General features: G+C 43.6%; 2 protein-coding genes and 1 pseudogene across 3 annotated transcripts in view; 1 reads left to right on the top strand and 2 right to left on the bottom strand.

Moving 5' to 3' along the window:
• Window positions 1–12,576, bottom strand: part of BLVRA (biliverdin reductase A) — a 30,924-nt gene extending 18,348 nt beyond the window's left edge. The window contains exon 1 of the mRNA XM_088476074.1: window positions 12,502–12,576. The gene's annotated coding sequence lies outside the window, so the exon portion shown is untranslated. The remainder of the gene's footprint in view (window positions 1–12,501) is intronic.
• On the bottom strand, window positions 7,104–8,410 carry LOC148519843 (kinesin-like protein KIF19 pseudogene; annotated as a pseudogene).
• A 139-nt stretch (window positions 12,577–12,715) lies between the features above and the next one.
• The window catches only part of COA1 (cytochrome c oxidase assembly factor 1), a 132,633-nt gene continuing 119,398 nt past the window's right edge, over window positions 12,716–25,950 (top strand). The window contains exons 1-2 of one of the 2 annotated variants that reach the window (XM_088476071.1): window positions 12,716–12,809; window positions 17,631–17,712. The gene's annotated coding sequence lies outside the window, so the exon portion shown is untranslated. Of the gene's footprint in view, window positions 12,823–17,630; window positions 17,713–25,950 lie in introns of both variants that reach the window. The other variant, XM_088476072.1, reaches the window with a different exon arrangement.

Raw genomic sequence — 25,950 nt, 5'->3', positions numbered from 1 at the left:
TCTGAACGAGCGATCGAAACATGCGCTCGCTATTTTTTTTAAAGACGCCCCCTGGCCGCTCGCATCCTACGTCATCTCCGCTATTTATTAGATTAATCGAGTACATTTTCCTACCGCAATCATGCGAGCAGTTCAGGCTAAAAGACAACCAAGTGACGTGGTCGATGACGCTGCTTTGTTAATCCTGCGTTCGGATCTCCACTCCCCGTTTTCAAGCACCTTCCCCTGTTACCACCCACAAACGCCTCATTCTGTCACTCAAATTAGCAGGCATTCGCTATTTTGCGAGCACACAATTTCCGACCACAATGACTGGTTCGCGCATGCGTATTACAACCCATCGCTCGGAGCGAACGAGCGGCCGCTTACGAGCGGCTCTGAATCAGGCCCAGAGGCATACCATGTTAGGATGTGAGCAGATTACATCAATCCACTGGGATTCCCTTTCATCAAAAGGGCATAAAACTTTGTATTTGTGCAAGTGCCATCAATTGTCTGCCAAACACATTTCAAAGTATCCCCACCTAGGTGATAATGTCGCTCTATAGTATTATTTTGTATGCATTACAATTTTATGTTTCTGCAAATTTCATGCTTAGTCTTAGCCTCAATTTCAACAAGAATGTCACACACTGACCCGTCCATCATCAGCAGCAAATATCTTTCCTTTGCAAAAATACATTCACGGATAATTGGACTGACCCCATAGTCGTATGTTGGCACTTGTCACTAGGAGCGTAACTAGGTATTTGAAAACCCCAGGGCCGGACGGGCCATCTGGCAAATGCCAGATGGGCCGATCCAGTGCCGGGTCGCCAGCGCACCAGCATGCAGCTGAGCCGCAGCACCCCAGAGACAGCCACGGCGCAGACGCTGTCATTCAAATCTGATGGCAGATGTAAGCGAATCGGAGCTTGCCGACCGGCAGCCGTTGCCGGTCCGCAAGCACTGATTGGCCAGATTTGAATGACAGCGGATCTGTCTGACACTGCCCCGATGCAGCACGTCGTGTGGCTCTCAGTGGAACAGGCACTGGCACTACTGTAGCTCAGAAATGAGCCCGGGGTGAAGCGGAGGAAAAAAAAGCATGGCAGAGGCAGCAGCAGCATGTCCGGGGAGGCGAAGGTGACGGCGGCACTGCGGGGACAGCAAGATGCAGTGAGTGGAGGAAGCAATGCAGGAACAGGGAGCGGAGGAGATCTTCTGTCCAGCACCCCCAGCAGCTGCACTCCCACCCCTCCAGGGGCCGAGGTAAGCTGCCTCCCCTACGAGCAGGGCCACTGGCCTGGGTACCTGCAGGGAAATGAGACTGTCTGCACAGGAAGGTCTTGAAGGGCTCTCCTGGGTGCAGGGTCTAGGGCCCTTCTGGGTGCTGGGTCTAGGGGAGGGTGTCCTCTTGGATGCTGTGTCTAGTGGGCTAGGGGTGCTGCTGGGATAACACAAGCCCACTCCTTTTATGCTGTGACATGTGCCATGCAGTACACAGTGACCCTGTGTTAGATGGGCCCTTAATGTATGCATAATGGTATACATGGGTGCAGTCCAGTGCATGTCATGGCCTCCTCGAATATTATAGTATGGACATCCTATGAAACCTATTACTTTATCACTAACCACTAACTCTAATACCCTAGCACAAATACCCAAACAACCTTAACCCCTGACTATAACAAACCCCTAACCCTAATACTCTAACTTCCTAGCACTAAGCCCTAACTCGAATACCTTAACACACAAACAACCCTTAACCACTAACAACCTACCTTAACCCCCTGACGCTAACCCAAAAAGGGCAGACTAGATGGGCCATATGGTTCTTATCTGCCGTCAAATTCTAGGTTTCTATGACACTAGCAGGGTGAGTGCATCTACCTACAGCATTTGTTTATTGAATGCCTGCACTAACCACAAGCAGAACAAGTGTGGGTTACCATGTAAGAGCACACATGAGGATTAGTTCATTGGTCTTTTGTCTGTCTATCTTCATATTGCACTATATAATTGCTTTCACAGCAAGGAGGATCAGATCTCTGGACATTATAAGCACATTTATAGTCGCATGTTGCATCAATTTACAGGCTCTGGGCCAGATTCACAATTCTGCTTATACGCACGCACCACAGATGGCAATATCAACGGTGCTATTTAAGTGTTTGCAATTGCATTCACATTGGGAACGCAGTCTGACATAAGGACGCCCACTTCCCCTTACTCACATCTGCATACTAGGGCAACATAGCGAAACAATTGGTAACATCGGACCCATAAACACACTTGCACAAAATCTGACCTTACTCAGAAATTGCTAACAGCCACGCACGCTATCAGTGCTATGGCTGCTTATGGCCCCTGTAGCTGCGTTGCAACGCACTGGCATGCCTGCATTCGCCCGACCACCCGCCTGTCACCACCCACAAACGGCACTTCCTGTCAATCACTCTGCTCTGGGTCTGCGTAGCCTCTGTATTCGCAAATCTGTTTGCAATTGCTAGTTCGAGCACAGCGATACATACACATGTGCAGAACTCAACAATCAACTGATTGTGTGCGTCTTGGCAACTGTGATCCAAGATGAATCAGGCCCTCTATATCCACAGCCTGAACCTATATTGGTTAAGCTGTTTTTTCATGAAGATATTCTTTGCTGAACATCAATTTTTTACCAATTAGGTACTTTATGACTCAGGAAGGATCACATCATGGGACTTTTTTATATGTATTCATTACTGGTGTAAATTATATGTATTTATGCCGTCTAACTTTTTAAGCCAAATCTTGATTTTGATCATCTATACTAAAATGGAGAATCTTGCCATTTACAGTACATGTATTATGAGCTAAAATATATTTAATACTATTATCTGGTGAAATAAATATTTACTGTTTTTAAAACAATATTGTTGTGGCTGACAGTTTTTAGGGATCAATACTCGATCTACCCCATGTTGTCCCAACCCACCCCCCTTCAAACCCCTTTTTTCTCTACGAAGAGATAGAAGCGCTGTGAACTCTCACCTTAATATTTTCCCATAATCTAGGAGAGGCACCTAGGCAATTCGAAACTGCAACCCATTTCTTTTATAATCATTGGAATTTGCACTCATAGACAACACAAAACTCTCCATGGCTGCCTGCTGGAGACCTGCAACAAATTCACCTGCTGATGGTAATCAGGGGGAGGACAGAGGCTGCTGGATGGACACAGAGATTAGGGGGGGGAAGGCGGTTGCCGGTGGGACATAGGGGGGACGAGAGTTGCTGGTGGGGTCACATAATGTGTAAGAGGCATTACTATGTGGCATAATGTTATAAGGGGCATTACTGTGTGTGGCATAATGTGTAAAGGGGCATTACTGTGTGACAAAATGTATTGTATAAGGAGTACTACTGTGTGGCATAGCGTGAATGGGCTCAGTGTAGTGTAACGTGACTGAGGGACATCATTTAAATTGGAGGTACTATTGTGTGGTCAAACCCCATCCCAGCAAGGCCACATCTGTTTTTTTTTCAGCGTGCGTGAATACTTCAGTTGTGTATAACAGTTCCAATGCTCTTTATGTACACAGAGCACCAAATAGTGTAGTTATGGCTCTGCTTTGGTGTGCACAGATGTGTTGTCCTCTGCGTTCAGCACCCCTACCCTAAAACATTCCTACAGTGATCCCTATCTAATCCTCTACAACTGCTAAGCTAGGGCTTGGTCAATTGGGAAAATGCTTTCCATTTTCTGTGTGTGTCACCTAAACCAATGTAGTGCCAGCTTTACCTAACAGAGCCAACCAAATGTTTGACTATGGCATATGTATGAATCCCCTGCAGGATAAGCCCTGTACACTTGTATGTTGTTGTAATTAATTATATTTGAAAGAACATATACTAAAAGTGGGAGGAGTCAGGAATAGTAAGGGGGAGGAGTCTATGCCAGGAGCCAGGTGCTGAAGCAAGGGGAGCTTTAAATGCCAGGACCTATTTTTACTCCCAGTCCGGCCCTGGAAGGCCCATAGCAAAACGTTTGTAAGGGCCCTTATGTACCATCCAATGTTGAAAATTTATAACTTTGACAAAGGAGATGGGCCCCCCTCAACTCTGGGCCCCATAGCAGCTGCGCCCCTTGCACCTATGGTAGTTACACCCATCACCGATAAATATTTAAATGACTGTCCTAGAATTTTATATAGGTACTTCTAAAACTTATCTTCCGGTCCACACAGATACTGGTTTATACTCTGCTGGCTTCCTATAAAGATCCTCTATGTCACGTATTCTTCCAGCCTCCAGTCTAATCCAAACATCCCATTTTATTTTCTCTTCAATAGAAATGCTTATGTTTATTTTACATTGACACTTATGAATATTTATTGGATTTTGGTGAGCACTTATGTAAATACAGTGTGTGCGTGGGATGGGTATGAAGTCCAGATAAATTTGAAAGGACGAAACGTGTTGAGGAGATATGCTGTGAAAAAGGCCATCCACTGAGAAAGCCTCCCGGGGAAACGTGCATCTGGGCATCTCAGGGAACCCCTCTGACTTCCAGGGATTACCCTTATCGGCGGACTACCACGAGCAGCCACCTTCAATTACAGGTATCTTCTTCTGGGCACCGATTGCAATAGCGCACCCTGTCTCTGTCCCTGCACTGTACATACATCAGGGCATAGGGGGGATAGCCTATCGCACGGATGTGCCGATCTTCTATACTAATTCTGGTGACTAGGGACTCCCCAGAGTCGCTCACCCGTGGTTCAATATGTCACATACACACACCTCAGGAAGCAACACTGAGTAAAATACACCTTCTCTCCATTTTACTATAATTTTTCTCATATCTTTACTCACCTTGTGTCCCATATTTCTTCATACTCATTTTGCTACAGGCACTCTCATTGTGCAGGACATAGGAGAGAGATTCTGCACTTAATCGCTTCATCAGATCCGCACTGCACATTTCCTGTTCAACAGCAGATGTCTATGTCTTACTTCTATCTCCATGCATAGGAAGATTTCCGCTCACACGGTGTCCAATGCTTATGTATAACACCCTGCAGCAGCCATTTCTCCCAAGCGCAAGTGGAGAGACTCATATCTTTATTCTAACGATCCTGCTGTTTATCACACTTTGCTTTATTGTCAGTAAATTCAATATTCTTTTATGTCAGGACATTATATGCACTTGTTGATGAATATATATATGATCTATACTAAGATACTCATCTGATTTATCAACTATGACAAACCATCTAACTACGATCTATATGGTATTATTGTTTAATTAGATGCTCACACATCAATTTATTTATACATTTATTAGTTAATCACTTACTTAAACCGATCACCTGAACACAACTGTTTATTTTCAAGTGTATGCTCTTAGGACAGCCGAGAAGAATTTTGTTTATAATATGTTATACCTGCTCATAAATTTTACATACCAATACTCCATTGCTTCCCCACATGATGATGTCCCATATATACAAATGATCTGTAGGGACTACACAGTGGGAATCACCCTGAACCTCAGGGGATTAATACAGTAGCAGCCGACGTCTACATTGAAGGGTGTATATTTGTGTATCTGTTCATCCCTTCATTATATATTTCCGCCATTTGTTTGACCACAGTGTCTCAATTAGTGTGTCTGACCCATTAACTTTGGGTAATAGAGATTGGAGACACATTGTTGTCCCTATCTTTTCTCAGTCACCTATCTCTGGACCTATTTTGACCCAGATTATATGTTTTGTCTGTTCTGTTTTGTTCAGTGTTTTAGATATTTGTTTTTATATTTTATCAACATATGAATAAAAGTTACATTTTATTAGTATACTTGTAGTAGGTTGAGTGCCCCACAAAAGAGTACCTCTCTTTCTTTTTTGTTCCTTGTGATATATGCTGTGACAGATGTTATCCTCTACCAGTGGATGATGCGGTGATGCATATCTACAGATAAGCTTTTATATTTTTTTATGATGTACGGGCATTTTGTTTTGTCCTGAGTGTCTAAATAAATCTGTGTGTATAATATTACACTATGGTTTTTCTTTCTTCTCTCTAAATGCATTTATACCATGATTGGTGATATATGATGTAAGATACCTAGTTGGATCAAGAGAGTGGAGACTGAGGATCTATTTGGTTGTTTATGCTGTCAATTAAGTGGGGAATTCCACTTCATAAAAAAGGTACACCTCCACTACACAGAGGGTGATTATACTTGGTGAAGGATACCCTTTTCTATGATACTGCACTAGGAAGCGCTCTCTCTCCACCTTGTGTTTTTTGGGGGGAGGGGGGTGAGAGAGGGAGAGACACACTAATGTACAACGGCACTCCTGGTACAAACGGCAATAGACAGGCAGCGTGTAAAGTCAACGTTTCAAAGCCTTTATTTTTGGCTTTTTCATCATCAGGACTAGTACTTGTACCCTCTCTTTCCTTACATCCACACCCCCGGGACCGAAACCGGCTTTTCCAAAAGCCGACACTCTGGTCTGCTTACAAAACAGACTTCTCCTGGTTTTTTTTAGAACACATAGGCCAAAAACCTAGGACAAATGTACCTGCCATTGACCACTTTACCAGTGCTTCTATCAAAAAAAATAAAAAATTATATATATATTAGTGTGTGTATACACACAGACTTACGATGTAGGGGTGGCACTCCACGGCTTTCAATAAATGTACTATAACACCATCAGGTAGGTATCAACGTTTCCGGTGTGTTTATTTACACCTTTCGCCATCAGGTGAGTGCCGGCAGATGTTGGAGATAGATATATACATCTGCCGGCACTCACCTGATGGCGAAAGGTGTAAATAAAACACACCTGAAACGTTGATACCTACCTGATGGTGTTATAGTACATTGATAGACGTGGAGTGCCGCCCCTACATCGTATGTCTGTGTAAAATATATATATTTACAAACACACACACTTAAGGTCCATATATATTTGGACCCTGACATCATTTTTGTTATTTTAGCTGATTACCAAAAATATAGTCAAGTCGCAGTTGCATAATGAATATGGTTCTATGTAATTATTTTTTTTATAAGTACAGCAGTCCCGCGGTGTGTCTGATAAGGCTCTTGAGGAAGAGTTTCAGCTGCACGTTGATTTGTCTGCCGCCCTCAGGGTCTTGTGGAGGACACATACATGGTTACTCTCCACCTCAAATTCAGTTGGCTGTGTCTTTGGGATAGGGACCACGGGGGACAATTTATGCCGTGAACCTGTGGTGCGGCTCATAACATCACTGTCCCGGGCGCTGTGCGCGTTGTTCTTATGGTTGGGCTCTGGGTGATGAATGTCTTTTTTGTTTCCTCTGCTGCCCTCAGTGGTCTTGGAGAGGACACAGACATGGTTCCTCTCCACCTGTGTCTTGATGTTCTTGGCCTTGCTCCCATAGATCAGTGTGCTGCGAGAGTCTTTATACGCAGTGTCCGTAGGGCTGATGTGTGCGATCATCACCATTCTGGTATTGCCTCTCAGTGCGCCCTTTAACAGGCAGGTCAACTTGCTGTCACGATAGTTGATATGGCTGCCTGGTCTCTCACGTAGCGCCATGATGCAATTTCGAAGGGCGAGAAGGGAGCAGTTGATGTAACCACCTTCTTTCATGGTCTGACTGCTGTTCTTAGTCTGGCTTGCTCGTTCTGATCCTGCCAGGTCTACAATGTACAGCCTGCCTGCGCACACTCCATCATTGCACGTCTGCTTTACGGTGACCTGTAACACTGCATGGGAGCGGGATGAATTCTTATTGGCGGCCGTGGCTGCTTGAGAGCTCCGCTTAATTTCCTTTTTTCAGCAAAGCCATGGCCTCTTCAGGACGGCTAGGGGAGAATTCAGCAATACCTCCTATTTTGGTATTGCCTTAGGGATCTTCTGAGGGCCAAAGACCCAGAGGACGGTCTTAGCAGATCCCTGATAGTTTCATTGTAGATCTCAGCATAATACAATGACACAATGAAGTTCTCTCTCCTTCCAGTCTCTTCAATGGCCTTAAACATGTCCTTCAGGGTGCAAATTACTACTCCGGGCTCGCGATCCTTGCCCATCATAGTAAATGTCTTCTCCGTGCCTGTTGGACCGTAGGCAAATATGACAGCATTGTAGCCGGTAATTATATCACCCACTAAGTTCTTCAGTGTGGAATGATACACGTGCTCCTGGGTAGCTGCTTCATTGAACACTTCGTTAAACATAAATGTTCTTTCTCTTGCCCTTTTTGAGCGCAGGACATCATTAGGATCCTCACCAGGGTCCTGCAATAGCACTGTCTGCTGTCCGAGCTGGTGTGTTATGCATCGGGCGCTGTTCTTAATCTCTGTCCAATTAAATGGACGTATGCGCAGAGCGACAGTCATCTGATTTTCTGTGACATGGTTACTTTTCTTCTTCTTCATGTTATCTCCAGATCCTTAGCTTAGAAAAGAGGGAGATCCATATCTGTGTTGGCACTAGTCCAACAGTATCAGATATAACCCAGGAACCATCCAGCTGCCTGTTAATACCTATCACACCTCACAATTGTGGCGTCATCAGCTGCCTATGACATCACTAGGTGCCCTGTGGCAGAGGGACACTTATGTATTTTAGGCAGGGCAGTTGGGGATTATAGTAAATACAATGTGATGAATACAGGTCAGTAAATCGAAGCACATAATTGGGACTAGCAGAAATATGCAATGTTTGTTACACCGCACATACATCCCAATGCCGTTCGTACAGAGTCATAGGCGAAACTGGGGTTGGTCCGGGGGTGTACAGGACCACCCATTAGCCCTGTTGAGCGATATTCTATGAAGTCAGCCGTGCCACGGGCGTCGTTTCACTGTGCCAGCTTTTCCACAGCGCCGGCAGCATTTCCCCCGTGTGCACCCCCCCCCAGTCCAGCCAGCCCTGCCCTGCCGCCCCTGTCGAAGTCCAACCTTTTTCTGCCCCTGTGCCTCCTTATTTGTGGGAACATGCTAAAACTGTGTGCAATAGTACAGAGGTTAGATATACAGTGTTCTATGAAATCACTTAAGAACTGATGCTCCCAAATGTACTTTGCAGGCCACCTTAAATACAGAACTGATAAGATTTTTGATGATAGATCTGAAACATCGGTTTAAGACTACAGTTTTTCAGATACTGTTTTTATACACTTCAAGACCTGTCTCTCTCTTGCTTTGTATGGAAGTTTCTGTGCTGTGTGTACAACTTACATAGTACTAATTTTGGACTTACGAAATGTTGTTGCTGTTACAGGCTGATACTCACAGCAGCTTACCTGGACATTATTGTTTTAGTGTATTGCCCATGCTTTATATAAAGCAGATTTAGCGATTATAGAAACGTGAGAAAAGTAACACACTGTCACTCACATATGCAGTTCTTTTGCTTTGTTTGCACTCTCTTAAAATCAATTATTCAGCAAATTGAGGGCTGACTAAGCAAATTTGTCTGGTAAAGATAAAGGAACTTGAGTCACACCCAGCAGCAACATATGGTCATAAGATGTGCAGTCACTTCTCTGCCATCTAGATTCAAGAGCATGAAATATTGTCTGTCCTTTGTGACACAGGGTGTGAGGGGAGAGGGTGGGGATATCCAATTATTATGTGTAATGCTGGGTACACACTATGTGATGTGTACCCGGACGCATAGGCGAAACTGGGAGGTGATCCAGGGGTGCACAGGACCACCCATTAGCCCAGTTCCACGATATTCCATGAAGTCAGCAGTGCTCCAGCGCATTTCAAAAATGGCGCCAGCCCTGTGCCAATCACAGCTTGCAAAATGGCAGCCAATCAGGAGTGGCCGCTCCTGATAGCCTGCTGCCGGCGCCATGTTTGAAATGTCTCCGGCGCTGCACCGCTATTTCATGTCGTGCTGGCAGGAGCAGGTACCCAGGCTGCAGACATTGCCTGTTCTCCCAGTGCAGGTGGCGGAAGAGAAAGTGGTGCTAGCATTGCTGGAGACAGCTCATTGTGTGGCTGGGGAGGGAGGAGTATCCATCACTGAGCAGAGCACTGAGGGGCTTGTGCTGTGCCTGTTGCAAAGGAGGAAAATGTGTGAGGTGGTAAAAGTCCCAGAGGGAACCAGTGAGAGAACTGAGGGCTGGCTCCTTATTTTATATAGGTTGTATATTTTCTCACACAAACTCATGGAATAGAGCCTCATCACTCATGCTGCTCTGTCTGGTTGTTTCCAAAGAGGTTCTGCAACAGTCGTCACTGGGCAATATACTGAAATAATCCATAACATCACAGTTAAGGCAAGTCAGACCTCACTCAGGAATTACTAACTTCAGCACACGCTATGAGACCTCAAGCTGGATCATTTATGCACACCCCCTGCAATATCGTTGCAACGCACGCCTGACCACACTGCCCCCCCCCCCCCCCAAACGGCGCTTCAGGTCAATCAATGTGCTTTGGGTCTGCGTAGCCCTCTGTAAACGCATTTCCCATCACAATTGCTAGTTTGTGCACACGCACAATGCCAGAATGCCGGCTAAGGATTTATAACTGGCGTCGAGATACAGACGCCTGTCATAATGCCGACGCCGGAATCCATGTCAACGCGGGACCAAACAAGGTAAGTCAGTGTGCCCGTACTCTTAGCCACGGGGGTTTGGAGGGTTAGGTTAGGGGTTCCCGGGGGGACTTAGGGTTAGAGACCCCCACGGGAGGGTTAGGCACCCCCGGGTGGTGGTTAGGTTTAGGGAAGGGGGGGTTAGGTTTAGGCACCCCTGGGGGGGAGGTTAGACACTAGCGGGGGAGGTTAGAGTTAGGCACCCCTAAAGGAGGATTGGGGGAAGAGGGGAGGGTTAGCGTTACTTACCTCTGCTGTCGGGATTTCCTCCTTTCAGCCTCACGTCGTGATTTGAACCGTTGGCTAAACAATCCCATTCCATATTTGAACGTGCAATTTTTCAATGTTGCTATGTATGTGTATTAATTATTTTTAGATTTTAATTGTTTGTTTCAATTATTTAACCATTGAATGGTATTTTCTAAACAAAGCCTCCTGTTTAGTAATAGAGAGCAAACAGTTTTTTATTTAACTACCAAATATCAATACCAAGCGCAGTAATCATTGTTTCCTATCGTTTGTTTGAGATATATATCTCTAGGGTCTCAACTAGACCTTAATTTCTTGCAGCAGGCATTGACAGTTATCAATATATAGTAACAGCACCGGGAACTGTGCTCAAGTTTGACCTAAATTAGGGCTCTAAAATGTGTTGCTATCCATTTCTGCAAAGGGTTTATCTCTGTCACTAGAAAGGGTGAATATTTTACACCCTTAAATTATGGTCTGGAGTAATGTGTCTGTTACATAAAAGCTATCTAAACCAACACTGTTTAACTATTGCAAACATTCTGATAGATACTTTTTTTTCAGTGTCAATCAATCCTTATGAATCCATTATACATAGCAACTATTTAGTACACAACCATTAACATAATGATGCCCAATAAAGTAAATCAAATGTCATTCTAATACACGGCTAACTAACCATCAGCTACAGTAAGAGAAAATTACTTTAGAAAAACAGATGCAGTAACATGCAGTTATGATGGGATTTAAATGCTAACATTATTGAATTGGTTAGTGGATATAGTGCTGTGGCTAGGGAATGTACTGTAATGCTGTGGCTAGGGGATGTAGTGATATGGGGAGGGGATGTACTAAGTAGCTAGGGAATGCAGTGCTATAGATTAGGTAAAATTCTGTGTATCACAGCATATATCAGAGTGGCACAGCTTAGGGCCATAACTAGGGTGGTGTGACCAGTGCCATAGCACAGGGCACCGCAGGGAAAGGGTGCTGTTACGCCTGTCAGTTTTCCAGGTTATTATCAATCTCACTTGTAGCTTCCTCTTCTATTATCCCCAACATCTCCTGTGCTCCCCTATCTCTTCCCTGGCCCTTCCCCATGGGGCCAGTGCACCTGAAAAAGGGCCATATCTTATGTCCCTATTTAAAAAAAGTGTGGGGGGGGGGGGGCTAATGCTTTATATATGGCAACGGGTACCAAAAAGTCTAGTTACGACTCAGGCACACCTAATGGGGTCCCATCAGAACATATCTAGTAACATAATTTAGAGATGGACGGTTAACATCTAGTAAATTAAACGCATGCATTAAACATGCAAAACTTATGTGACATAAGAGTGCTATGCATACATGCCCGAGACACGCAACAGGTGCTCACTAGATGTATCTCCCGCATCTCCCTCGTTACATTTGCAGTTCCCTGCAACAACCCTACCCTCCTACATGACCCGTTCCACCCGGTACAAAATGCTCTGCTCCTGGACTTCCCACCTATTGTATGATTGCCGTCACCTGTGTTGAACTAGGTAATTGATGAGACAGGTGTTTCACACAGGTGACGGCAATCATACATTAGGTGGGAAGTCCAGGAGCAGAGCATTTTGTACCTAATGGAACGGGTCATGTCGGAGGGTCTGCAACAACCCATGATATGGCTGTCCAGTACCGGGAATAAGATGCAGAGAGCTAGCGCTCAGCCCTCCTCCGCTCGCTGGGAATGGCAGTGACTGGTAGCAGCAGGAGGCAACCACTGTCCAGCAGCTCCAATAGAGACTGACTACGATGAGCGCTCCTGGCGTGTAGTAACCCAGGCAGTCACTATGCTGCGCGCTCCCGCGGGATCTCCGTCCTTACAGCTGCGCGACAGAAACCAGCTCTGATTGGTCGCTGCTTCGTCTTGTCATAGACCAGCGCCGGCCCGCAGGCTGTCACGTGATTTTCACTGCACCGCTCCGAGGCTGGCAGAAGTACGGGGTATGTGTGTCATGTACGTGCATTGGTTCCTTCATCACACGCTGAGCCTGTCACTCTGCCTCCAGCTTACAGAACAAATGTGCCAGGGTTCCCAGTAGTGAGATATGATGTATTTAGTATGTTGTCAGGCGCGAGATATAGACGTATACATGATGCCGCCAGGATCAAATATGGCCGCCTTTCGAGTACACTATATATAAAACTGGCACCTTCAAAGATAAGCTTGGACATTTATACTTATACTAACTGGGCGGGTGGGCATGATGAGGCCGCTTACAAACACCGTTCTTGCTGGTTTCACTACTATGTGGTTTTCGTCTGCTGTAGAACTACAGGTCCCAGTATACAATGTCTATTAAGACTTGTTTCACACTTGTGGAGTCACCGATTGGCTAAGCATGGTGATGTTAGCGAATACAACGCAACACATTACTGCTAATCATGTCTCTTGTATAAACACCAGGGACTGAGGCGTGACTCTTTAATACAATAGACCTATGTGTCATTGAAAGATGTTTTTTTTTCCCAGATCCATCCATCCAGTGTATGTGTGTGTATATGTATATAATATATATATATATATATATATACACATACACACACACACACAGACACACTAGTGCCCCCCCCCCCTTGTCTCTCCTTTCTGTCCTCTCACATCTCTGTCCCCCATCTACATATCTTTATCTCACTTCTATCTCCTTCCCATTCATCCCTCTCCCTCTCTCTCTCTCTCTCTCATCAGTGTCCCCCCTCACGACTTGTCTCACAATTATGTGTCTCCATCTCAACTCTGCCGCTCACATATCTCTTAACCTTTGTCTTGCCTCATCTCTGTCCCCCCATCTGTATATCTCCTCAATTCCTCTCCCCTCTCATCTTTCACTCTCATCTCTATCCCCCATCTGGGTCTCTCTCTCATCCCTGTCCCATTCCCCATGTCTCTCTCATTTCTGTCCCCCATCTGTATATCTCACAGATCTCTCTTCCCGCTTGTCCTCAAGGCGTGAGAGTGGGGTGCAGGACCTCTCTTCTGCTATCCCTAGCAGCCACGGACAGCTGGAGAGAAGGGGGGGGAGGCTACAGAGATTATAATATACTAGTATTGGAACTTGCATATGCTGGGTCACCTTGGTCTGGCTTTGCACGTTACTGCAGCAGAATTTTGTAACAAAAGTGCTCGCTGCCCTTAGTGTAGCAAGCACTTTTTTGTCCGAATCGGCATTCGGCCAGGCGAAGGGTGCGAGATGGGCTGCTGTTGCCGGCGTTGAAACGCAGCAGCATTTCGCACTCTTCACCGACAATTGAATTCCTCCCTAAATCACACAGACAAATTACCCACCTGTACAACTTTTGCAACTAGCAACTCTACAGACCTCTGGTGGCTGGCAAGTACCAGCAGATGTCTACTCGTTCTCCCTCCTATACATTGGAGGCCAGAAGCTACTAATACCCTTTTTCCACCTAAATTCCGGGTCTGACCCGGAGTTGGAACAAAGTTCCTATCTGGATCAGACCCGGAATTTTGCCGGCACCGACTCGGGATATTCCCGAGTCAGCGCCGCTCACACCGCAGTCGGGTCTGCATAGACCCGGCTTTTGCGGAGTGAAACTGGTCGCTTGGAGATGACGTCATCTCCAAGCGCCACTGAAGCCGGACCAATCGGCTGGCTAGCAGCGCACTCCAGGTCATCGTGACCCGGAGTGCGCTGTTCTCACAGCAGGGTTTCACGGGCTACGCCCGTGTTAAACCCTGCTAGTTGCCTGGGTTGGATTGCCGGGTCACTCGACCCGGCGATCCAACTCTCTCCCCTTTTACACCAGGGAGCTGCCCGGGTTAACCCTTCAAAAACCCGGGTTTTAGCTCCGGTGTAAAAGGGGTATAACTGTGGCCGCTGTTTTTCAGTTCAAGGCAGTCACAGTTAGGGGCTTTGTACAGAAACATAATTTGGTGTTAGTGTCTGCTGGCAGGGCTGAATTAACATTGGGCATGTGGATCTGCAGCTCCAAGCCCCCCCATCAAAATAGGCCCACAGGATGTGCTGCTCTGCTGGAGAAAGGAATTATTATTTTCCTATTACAGCTAGGGGCTTTGTACATACCTATCTGCATCTCCACTGTTGTTTGCGGCTTTTGTTGTATCTGTGTATGCTCCTTTTTCATCCTGCTTGTGCACTGTGGGCCTGATTCAGAGCCGGACGCTCTGACCAGTGCGCTCGCTCTGAATCAGCCAAAATCACTCCCACTGACATCACTAGTTATGTCAGTGGGGCCGGACCCAGGCGGTAGGCGTTCCCATGGGAACGCCTCCGTCTGGCAGCCATGCCCCCGGCACGCCCACCAAAAGGGGCGTGCTGTCAGTCACCATCGACAGCATGCCCCCTTTGGTGCGAGACCCGGAGCGACAGCTTGGCTGTCGCTGTCCGGGTCTCGCGCATGCGCACGACGGAGCTCCCTCCGTCGTGCGCATGCGCATTGGGGTAACATATTTGCGAACGTCCTGCGCTCGCGAGCGGGTCTGCATGACCCCCTGTGTCCCGACCTGGCATTGAAGATACAGACTGAGTCGGACACACATGAATGGAGCAATTGCACATGAAACTAGTATATATTTTGTTAGCAAGATATATATTGGATATTTTTAAACAGTACAACAGTAATCGGCTATACTTTTTTATTATTAGTAACTGCAGTTGTTTAGCAATTGTTTAGTAACAATCATTTTGGTGTCTTATATACACTTATGACAGTTACATTTATGACAGTTGCCTGATAATTAAAAATAATTAACTGTAGCAGTAACCTACAAAGTACTGTGAGCTTGCTTGTAAATCCCAGTGCAGCGATAGATGACTGAAACTGCTTCAGCCAGTTGGGTGCCGTGTAAGGAAGGAGGGGCAGAGGAGCTGGTACATCAGCGTAGAGTTATCTGAAAAGATCCCTCTCCTTCGCAAGGTGCAATGTAGATATAATTGGGGCCAGTACGCCATCCTTAAATGGTGTACAGTTATATAGACAAGACGGCAGCCAGGATCGGAACTGAAATGTAACCAGTAGATATCAGTCATATCACTATATATACAATATAATTTTACATAATTAGAGGAATTGATGATAAAATACATAGTTATCTGATGGTAAATGTGCCCCTTGGTTACAGTATTTTATTGAACTCCAGTGTAGATGCTTGAAATGTAAACATGCTTAGGAAAAATCCAGGTTAGAAATTAGTTATTTGAGGAGTAGACAGTGTAGAATGTCGGAGAAGGTGGCATTTGCATGGATCGTGTGTGTATTCACAGTGTAAGGTCCAGTGATGTGTGTAGGGTAATTGCATTATGTGAGTAGAACTGCATGATTATTAGCATTGACTTGAAAGTAATATAAGAATACATTGAGACTTGCTTTAGAGATTGTGTCCTGTCTACAATGGTAGTTAAAATGGATTAGAAGAAATATTAATTTAAAAAATAAACATGCAAAATTGTAACAGGAAAACTTTATTTAAACTCTTCAGTAGCTGATAATGGCTGAACAGTTCACATCGCTCCTGTGCTTCCTGCTCTTACACAACAAGCAGGAGCACTACTAATCAACTCCGTTTTTACACAGATATTTAGAATTGAGCTACACTTCATAAAAGTTCCCGGTAGAGGGTTCCTCCGCACATGCACAGGAGAGAAGAGACTGTTGATGCGGTCTCTTCACTCTGAGCACATCGCAATGGAGCCTCTGTCCCTGCATGTGATATTTAATAAATCTGGGTGGTATAATAACATCCTGTAATGCGATTTTGGGTGCTAATATCGCTTCCACATCACTTTGCAAATGTGATTGATAAATGCGCCCCTAAATCTGTATGCTCATTATAAATGTGCCCCCCTGCAGTGCACCATGGTTTACACGGGATGCAGTCGGAATGCCGACGGTCTAAATGCCAACCGTCTGCATCTCGACTGTCTAATTCCGGCAAGTGTCTAGTGACCGGCGTCGAAATCCCGACGCCTGTCATTAGACCTACACTGGGAGCCCGACACCCGGCTTACCGATCGAAGGCAAGCCGGGTGCAGACAGCCGTGGGGGGGGGAGGGGGGTTAGGTTAGGAGCTCCCAGGGGGACTTTGGGTTAGGCAGCCCCCCCGGAGGTTAGGCTAGGGGAAGGGGGGTTAGGCACCCTCGGGAGAAGGTTAGGATTAGGCACTTAGAGGGGGGTTAGGGTTAGGCACTTGGGGGGGAGGTTATCTTAGTAAATAGAAAAAATATTCACCTGTCGGGATCTTCACTGCCGGGCTTCCGCTGTCGGGATTTGAGCCATGCGGCCGACAGTAAATAATACTGATTCCGTTTACACAAGGTGCCAATTTGCTCCTCTTTACTTTGCAGTGCATTATGGGCCTCATGCAGAATTGGGAGCATAGAACAGTTTACTTGCTAGACTAGTAAACGCAATACATGTATTTACGTGAATGGTAATATTGGATTCATTTAGTATTGATTAAAAAGAATGATCAAAATCCATTTGGATGATGTTTCTCCTGTCCTGCCCATGGGGAAAAACAGAGTGATCAGGGAATTCTGAGGCCTTAACTCAAGTGGGAAAAGCAATAATGTAGTAATTGGATCATTTGTGTGTATCTGCTCACTAAACGCTGCATACTAGACTGGCATTTTTGCTTTGTCATTGTGAGCAGCACCGAATAACCGATTAGCCAGTCTAGTGGGTTCTGTTTAGAAAATTCTAAAATATTGTATTTAATATGTAAATAGTTTTGATTATTTGCATATGAAAGTACTGCTTTTTCACACTCATCTGTGCCCGCAGGTGTCCAGTCTATATGATCGCAACTTCTTAGGGGATCCCCCCATCCTGTGGGCATTCATAACCCGGAGATACCTACTGAACTGTGAGTGTAATTATTTGTACATAATGGGTATTACTCTTGCTCCATTTTTTTCATGGTATAATAATCCAGAGCTCAACACGCTGCGGTCCGCAAGGGGACTAGAGAATACACCCTGATGATGGGGCAGTGCATTACCGAGCTGCTTGCTGGTCCCATGGTGACCTCTGGCCTTTAGTAGGGCCATGTGTCATGTACACTGTATCTTTCTTTTTGTTCACAAAACTGTGTTGGTGCAGATCTTTCCCTGCCCTGGGTGGTGTGTACATATGTATAATCTGTTTGTATAGATATAGTTTTTCTACAATGCGCTTAAGCCATATAGAATATGTATACTGTAGCAGATAAGAATATGAGTCTCTAAGCAGAGAATAAGTAAAGCATAAAGTCATGGTAAAAAAAAACAACACCCCTTTTCACATCTTTGTTTTTGCATATAAAGACATAATTCAAAATCTAGTCCTCACAAATCCTACAATTTGGGAAATCTAATATTATAACAAATGACAGCAATTAATTGACCAGTCATTTTGGTCTACGTTTTTGTAAGTTCAGTGACAAAGGCATTTGTTTATATTCAGCTCTCTGAAGGTCTTCCGTCATCATCTCAGTGAGACCTTGATTATTTTCTTTTTCAGCTATAGGCTTGCTGGTGTGCTTAGGATAATTTGTCTTGTTGCACGATCCGATTTGTAATGAACTGCAGGTGTGGGACAGATGGCCACACTGTTTCCTATAGAATCCTTTGATATGACGGTGGTGGCCTCTGGGATTACAAGACTACCAGGTCCTGTTGCTGCAATACTGCTTCGAATCATCACCATGCTTGACTGCTGGTACAAGGTGTTTGTGGTAGCACATTGTGTTTAGTCTTCACAAAATCATATTTTGGTCTCTTCTGTCCAGAGGTCAAAAAATCTTGTGTTTCATTGATTCTAAACTTTGCGAACCTAAAGCCGGGCACACACTATATGATATATATCGTCCCGATGCGGATCAGAATGATATATTGTACACTTGTAATGGTGTGTAAGCATGACAGATGAGAGTATGCAATGAACGCCACAGTGCAGTCACATGCAGCATGTAGCGACACATTGCGCTGTAGTATACTGGGTCGTGCAGTTTGTACGGAGCGTTACATAGCATTGCACTGTTGCTGGGTCACTCATCGTATAGTGTGTACCCAGCTTTAGGCATTCTGTGGTGTTTGTTTTATGTTTGTATTTATTTTGATTTTGCTTCCATGGAGGCCCTACTTGTCCAGTATTTTCCTGATGGTAGAGTCGTGAACTTTAATATATGCAGTGTAGATCCTAATGTGTAGCTTCCGGGTTCTTTGCAGTTTCTAATAAATGATAATGATCCGTGCTGGGTATCTATGTAGAAATTGTATGATATCTAACATATATTATAGAGCCATATTAGGAGGTCATACATATTTAATATCCAAAATTACTTAAACAGTAAAATACACCGTGTTATCCCTAATCTAAAACTTCTAGAATAAACATGGTATGAAAGGAAGGAAGGGTAGAAGAAAACCATAAATGATACATATATATGAACAGTACAATAAAAGACTTAGAAGGCCCTCTAATGTAAAAAAATTATAACAAATTGAAAGCTAAAAAAGAAAAACAAATCAATCCAAGATGTTGCAATACGTAGCAGTCAATTCTAATTGATACTTTTAAACAGGTTTTTTCAATGTGACCCCACAATGAAGGATTCACTGTAAAAATATAGCAGTCAGCACATAAAGTCATAGAGTGTAGCTTGGGTAATCCTGAAAACATGCAGTGTATGCCAATAAATGGATTATGCAAGCAGGACTTAACTGAATCATTGTTTAATAGGGAAATTCCCAACAGTCAGTACCAAGGACTTGGATATCCAATATGAGTATGCCAGCATGCATATATATAGCCCTTCTTACGGTATAAACCGCTTGGTTAATGTGCCTGCTTCTAATGAAAATAAGGCAAGCGTGCACCACCTGGCGTTAGCCATGTGCTAACTTGTATTACTGCGGTCTTGAAATGTCTGGACCCTCCATCCGAGCGTCCTCGGAATCTGCAATAGAGGTCCTACTGATGGATGGTTGCTAGTCCCCGGCCGGGTGAAAGCACGATGGGAGAGTTAATGCCGCTTAGTTCTTGCCGTGATCAGATGAATAGATGTGGGATCCTTAACGCGTTTCGTCACTACCCACGTGACTTTTTCAAAAGGTGTGATCCCTCAGTGTCCAGGGAGCTTATTTAAGCTCAGGCCAGATTTAATCACAGGTGAAGTTGATAGAGTAATCGTCATTAAAGGTAATCTTAATCAGCCACACTCTCTCTGTTGGACTGCTTGCAATAGTATAAATAAAAAAGAACACTCGCTCATCAACTAGAGTATATTTCCTGCTTGATATACGGATTTCCTTGTATCCTCTGTTAATAAAAAATATATGACTAAATGTAAAAATATAAATCTGAAAAAAAGAACAGGAGGAAATAAAAACAACCATATTATCATATAAATCTAAGAGCATAAATATAATCTAATCTGTTTTAACAATAACAAAAAATAAATAAAAAATAAACTTTAGGTTTATATAGACATTATTTAATATGTATGTAAAGTGATATATACCTAGGCATAATATTATATACATGTACAATAGGCTCATCTTTATCAATGCACAGCGGTATAAATACACTTGAAATAAAGATGATCATAATATGCATAAAGCACTGGATCATATAAAGTGCAAAGAAAAATGCACTATACAACAAATGTTTAGTATTTATATAAGAAATAAAGGAGAATAATAAAATAATAATTCTGTTTAAGACGGTGTCCCATCCAAACATTGGCCAGGCCTGACCCTGCACAGCTTCAAGAGTTGAACAAGTCTAGTGTGATGTGGTTGTGAATGTTAAACAGAACTATGCATATAATCATAGGGATGCAAACGGAATGGGTATGAAACGGAATGGGTTTCGATTCCCGTCAGCGGCAGCCCGACAGGAGCAGAGTTCGAAGCAGCGGAAACCCGACAGCGCTGGAAATCCCGATCGTGGATAGGTAAGTATAGACTAACCTAACCCCCCTAACCCTCCTTAGGGGTGCCTAACCCTAACTTCCCCCCCAAGTGTCTAACCCTAATCACTCCTCTAAGTGCCTAACCGTAACCACCCCCTTCACCGCTGCCTAACCCTAAGTCCCCCCCCGGTAGCCCTAAACCTAACCTCCCCCCCCGCAGCTGTCCGCTCGCGGCGCCCGGCATCACTACGATTGTGATTCCGGCCGCCGGTCTCCCGGCGTCGGGGAAATGCGGGCGTCTACATCTAGACGCCCGGCATTTCACCCTTGCCGGGATAAGACAGTCGGCTTCCCGATGCAAACTGCATACCTTTAAATTGGTCCTATAAACCTTAATGAATAGGTACAATGTTCAGTTGGAACATAGATAACAATGGCATACACATCTATATATAGATGATAAAATAATCATTCTATTTAAGACATGCTGCCTAGGATTTCTAGATTGTCTCCCATCCAGGCACCAGCCTAGTCTGACACTGCTTAGCTTCCAGAGCCAGACAAAGTTAGGGAGGTATAGTGTAAGTGGCTATGAGTGTTATGCAGAGCTATACATATAGCAATAGGGATACAGACTGCATACTTTTGTGTTGTATTTATTCATTAATGGTTGACATTCAAAGGACTAATGTTCAATTGGAACATATATATTATGATATATGTGTATTTAAGAATACAAGTAAAACATAATAATAAAATACAAGTCCAGTATATTCCACAATGACAGTTAGTGTATAGAAAAGGTATATAGTCACAGATTCTCATAAGGGAATGAGGGGTATGGAATAGTAGAAATTAGAGATGAAAAAATTCTAGGGATCGAGTGCATCGGGGCCGAGGGTTCCCAGTTTGTGTATCCAATAATTTTCCCTGATGCATAACTTCCTATTTCTATCCACCCCTCTTGGCGTGGGTTTGACCCATTCTATCCCTGTAAGAGAGAGTGCATGTGGATTCTTTTTATGTTGTTCTAAAAAATGTCTGGAGAGTCCATGCATGGCGTAGCCTTTCAGGATGTGACGCCTATGCTCAAGGAATTTCACCTTTAAACTCCGATTAGTTCTACCTACATACATAAGGATACAATCACAGATAATAACATAAACAACATAAATTTTTTGCAATTAATATAAGATTTAATAGCAAAGGATTCATCACCTTGGGATGATAAGAATGATTGCATTTTATTTTTAATAAAGGAACAAGTGATACAAGAAGAAGAGACACATTTATAGCACCCCTTTGGTTTATTTGTAAGCAATACCAGAGAAGGATTCGCAGAGATGACTTCTCCTCTACTTTTGTCTATGAAAAGGCTAGGAGCCAGCCGATCTTTCAGCGGGTCTGATTTTCTAAATATTACTGTAGATTTATCAGATATAACTGTCTTCAGGGTATTATCGGTCTGAAGATTATGAAAATTCTGATTGATAATGTTTCTCATTTTCTTTGAAGCTATATTGTATTTGGAAATGAAACACGGTTTTCCTTGTATCCTCTATCAAGCAGGAAATATACTCTAGTTGATGAGCGAGTGTTCTTTTTTATTTATATTATTGCAAGCAGTCCAACAGAGAGAATGTGGCTGATTAAGATTACCTTTAATGACAATTAGTCTATCAACTTCACCTGTGATTAAATCTGTCCTGAGCTTAAATAAGCTCCCTGGACACTGAGGGATCACACCTTTTGAAAAAGTCACATGGGTTGTGACGAAACGCGTTAAGGATCCCACATTGGTTCATCTTATCACGGCAAGAACTAAGCGGCATTAACTCTCCCATCGTGCTTTCACCCGGCCAGGGACTAGCAACCATCCATCAGTAGGACCTCTATTGCAGATTCCAAGGACGCTCGGACGTAGGGTCCAGACATTTCAAGACCGCAGTAACGTGAGTGAGCACACGGCTAACGCCAGGTGGTGCACGCTTGCCTTATTTTCATTAGAAGCAGGCACATTTACCAAGCGGTTTATACCGTAAGAAGGACTAATATATATATATATATATATATATATATATACATATATATATATATTATAATATAATTTATATATATACACATAAATGCTGGCGTACTCATATTGGATATCCAGGTCCTTGGTACTGGCTGTTGGAATTTTCCCTATTAAACAACGATTCAGTTAAGTCCTGCTTGCATAATCCATTTTTTGGCATACACTGCATGTTTTCAGGATTACTCGGGCTACACTCTGACTTTATGTACTGACTGCTATATTTCTACAGTGAATCCTTCATTGTGGGGATCACATTGATACTTTTAAACAGAAAGCTTTTTCAGTTAGAATTGACCGCTACGTATTGCAACATCTTGGATTGATTTCTTTTTTAGCTTTCAATTTGCTACAATTTTTTTTACGTTAGAAGGTTTTCTAAAGCTGGCCATACACGCTACAATTATCGGGCCGATCCGCCCGATATCCGCGGAACGCCCCGATAATTGTAGCGTGTGGGGAGGCGACCGAGGGTTAAATATTGCTCGCTCGGGCATGCCGGATTGTCCACCATGCCCATCTGATGCGATATTTAGAGGTAATCTGTCGGCCGCATCGGGCAGTGTATGCCCAGCCGCGGCCGACAGACAGACATTTCCTGTGTTCCTTCCCATGGAAAGAACAGGGAAATATCTTCTCCCCCAGGGGCGGAGCGCAGATGTAGGGGCTTATACACTGTGAGAGAAATTTCAGTGTATGTCGCAGACATCTGCGGCTGGCAGCCGGCCAGATAAAATGTCTGTTGATCTGACAGGCATTTTTATCTGGCCGTGTATGCCCAGCTTAAGTCTTTTTATTTTACTGTTCATATATGTATCATTTATGGTTTTCTTCTACCCTTCCTTCCTTTCATACCATGTTTATTCTATAAGTTTAGATTACGGATAACACTGTGTATTTTACTGTGTAAGTAATTTTGGATATTAAATATGTGTGACCTCCTAATATGGCTCTATAATATATGTTAGATATCATACAATTTCTACATAGATATCCAGCGCGGATCATTATCATTTATTATTATTTGTACCTTTAAACCTGCACAGGAGGTTTTTTCGGATCTGCTGCAGGGTCTCTTGGACCTGACAGGTGTTTACATTGCTCCTTGGATTTAATTTATCTAGTTTCTTTGCAGTTTCTGTGAACATCATATGGATTGGTCTTTGATTTAATTGTTGGGATCCCCACTCCTAGGAATATTGACTTTTGTCTCCTGTGTTCTCCATTTATAAATAATCTTTGTAATCACTGTTCAATGATAGTTCATATTGTTTAGAAGTTTGCCTGTAATCCTTCCCAGACAGTGAGCAGTGACAATGGCTTTTCTGAGATTAGTGCAGATGTTTTTTCTCGTAGACATCATGTTATCTCGTCCTGCTATTATATAGAAGTGATAGCACAAAATTACGATAAATATGTTCCGCTGATTAGAAGGGTCTTGGTTAAATGACCATAAATAATATTGATATCTGTTGTCCGCTATTTGCCAGATGACCTTACATTCATAATAGTTTAGGACATGGTAAGGACAAGATAATTGTTAATTATGTCTCAATATGTAAAGGCACAGATTTGGAAAAGGTGGTGTGAATCCATGGACCACACTCCACCTTTGCTGCACACGTATCCTATGGGAGTGCTCTCCCATAAACATCTGCCCTCGCCCCAAAGATGTTGCTCCACACATTCAAGTTCCTCCACCCCATTGGCCTCTACCAGAGAAGCCACCATACTTCTATCCCTCTCCCCATCTCATCTCCCTTGTGTAGATCATTGTCTTTTGTGTACTTCAATTTTTATTTGAAATTCTCCTGTTTTTGGACTGTTCTTGCGCATATATATATATATATATATATATATATATATATATATATAAATATATATATATATATATATAATTTTTTTTTAATAATGTCTTATATAGTGCATCATATTCTGTTGCGCTTTACAAATGAAGGTAACATCAATAGAACAACACTGGGTAATAAAAGACAGCCATAGGCCCGTATTCAATTTGAGGTGAAAAGTCAGTTGTCGGACTTTTTGCCGTCATTGGAGGTTTTGCCGGCGAAAAAGTATCACGCGCTTCCCCCCGTTTTCAATTTGAAATCGTCGAAAACGGGACCCGGCGAAACTGAAATCAGTGAAAAGTCCTGTAATTTTTGGGGAAATCAGCCTGACACCCGCCCAAAAGATGCTCTGACATGAGGGATCACTCTTGATACCCCAGAATAGCCCTGCTGAAGGTATTTGGGGTTTTTAAACTGTCTCAATCGGAGCTATATATTGTTTTTAAGAAGGTGGTGAAGAATAGCATTTAGGAGGGTTTTTTTGGCAAAATAAGTAGTCCTTTCAAATTTGGGGTACATGAAAATGGGTACTAGCATATTTTAAAGTTGCTAATATGAAGTTTTAAAAAACGTGAAAAATCCACCTGCCGAAACTACTTGCAATAAAAAAAACGTGTGGGGCATACTTGGGGACCTCCCTGGAGTCTATTTCGCTAGTTTTTAAGTTTGTCCCCCAACTTTGGTTTTTTTCGCCCCCAACACGAAAGTACTTTTTTGGGACGTCCTGAAGTCTTATTTTTTTGATGCAGTTATTCTTAGGGGGGCTTTCCCATGGGTGCTGGGTGTTTTTTTTTTTTTTTTTCATTTGTACCCCAAAATCCCAATTCTGCACTTTTTTTCGCCACCTTTGCTAGGTGATACTTTTTCGCTGGGTCTTTTGCTTTGACTTTTCGCCAGTGCGAAAAGTCAGGCAAATTGAATACGGCGACAAGAGGAATCGGTGAGAACGGCTTTTTGCTTCAAATTGAATTCGGCCCATAGAGGTAAGAGGATCCTGCTCGCAAGCTTACAATCTATAGGGAAATAGGCATTGATACACAAGGATAGGTGATACATATTGGTCCAGCCAGACTGCAGAGGTTCTTAGTGGGCTGTCTGATCCAGTCACACAGGAATGTTGGCCTAGGGTTAGGAGGATGTGATGTTATGTGTGGTCTGTAAGAAGGGACGTAATATCTGACTTGTACTGTAACTGTCAGAGCATGCTTGAACATGTACTTGAAGCTGAAGAGGAGCAAGGTGCTTCTACTTAAAAATGTGATGATCCATGGCAGACTCTACTCA

This window comes from Taudactylus pleione, unplaced genomic scaffold, assembly GCF_031769625.1.
Source record: "Taudactylus pleione unplaced genomic scaffold, aTauple2 ptg000181l, whole genome shotgun sequence".
Taxonomy (NCBI): Eukaryota; Metazoa; Chordata; class Amphibia; order Anura; family Myobatrachidae; genus Taudactylus; species Taudactylus pleione.
Note: the sequence above shows the minus strand (reverse complement) of the source record. Positions and strands in the feature narration are given on the sequence as shown.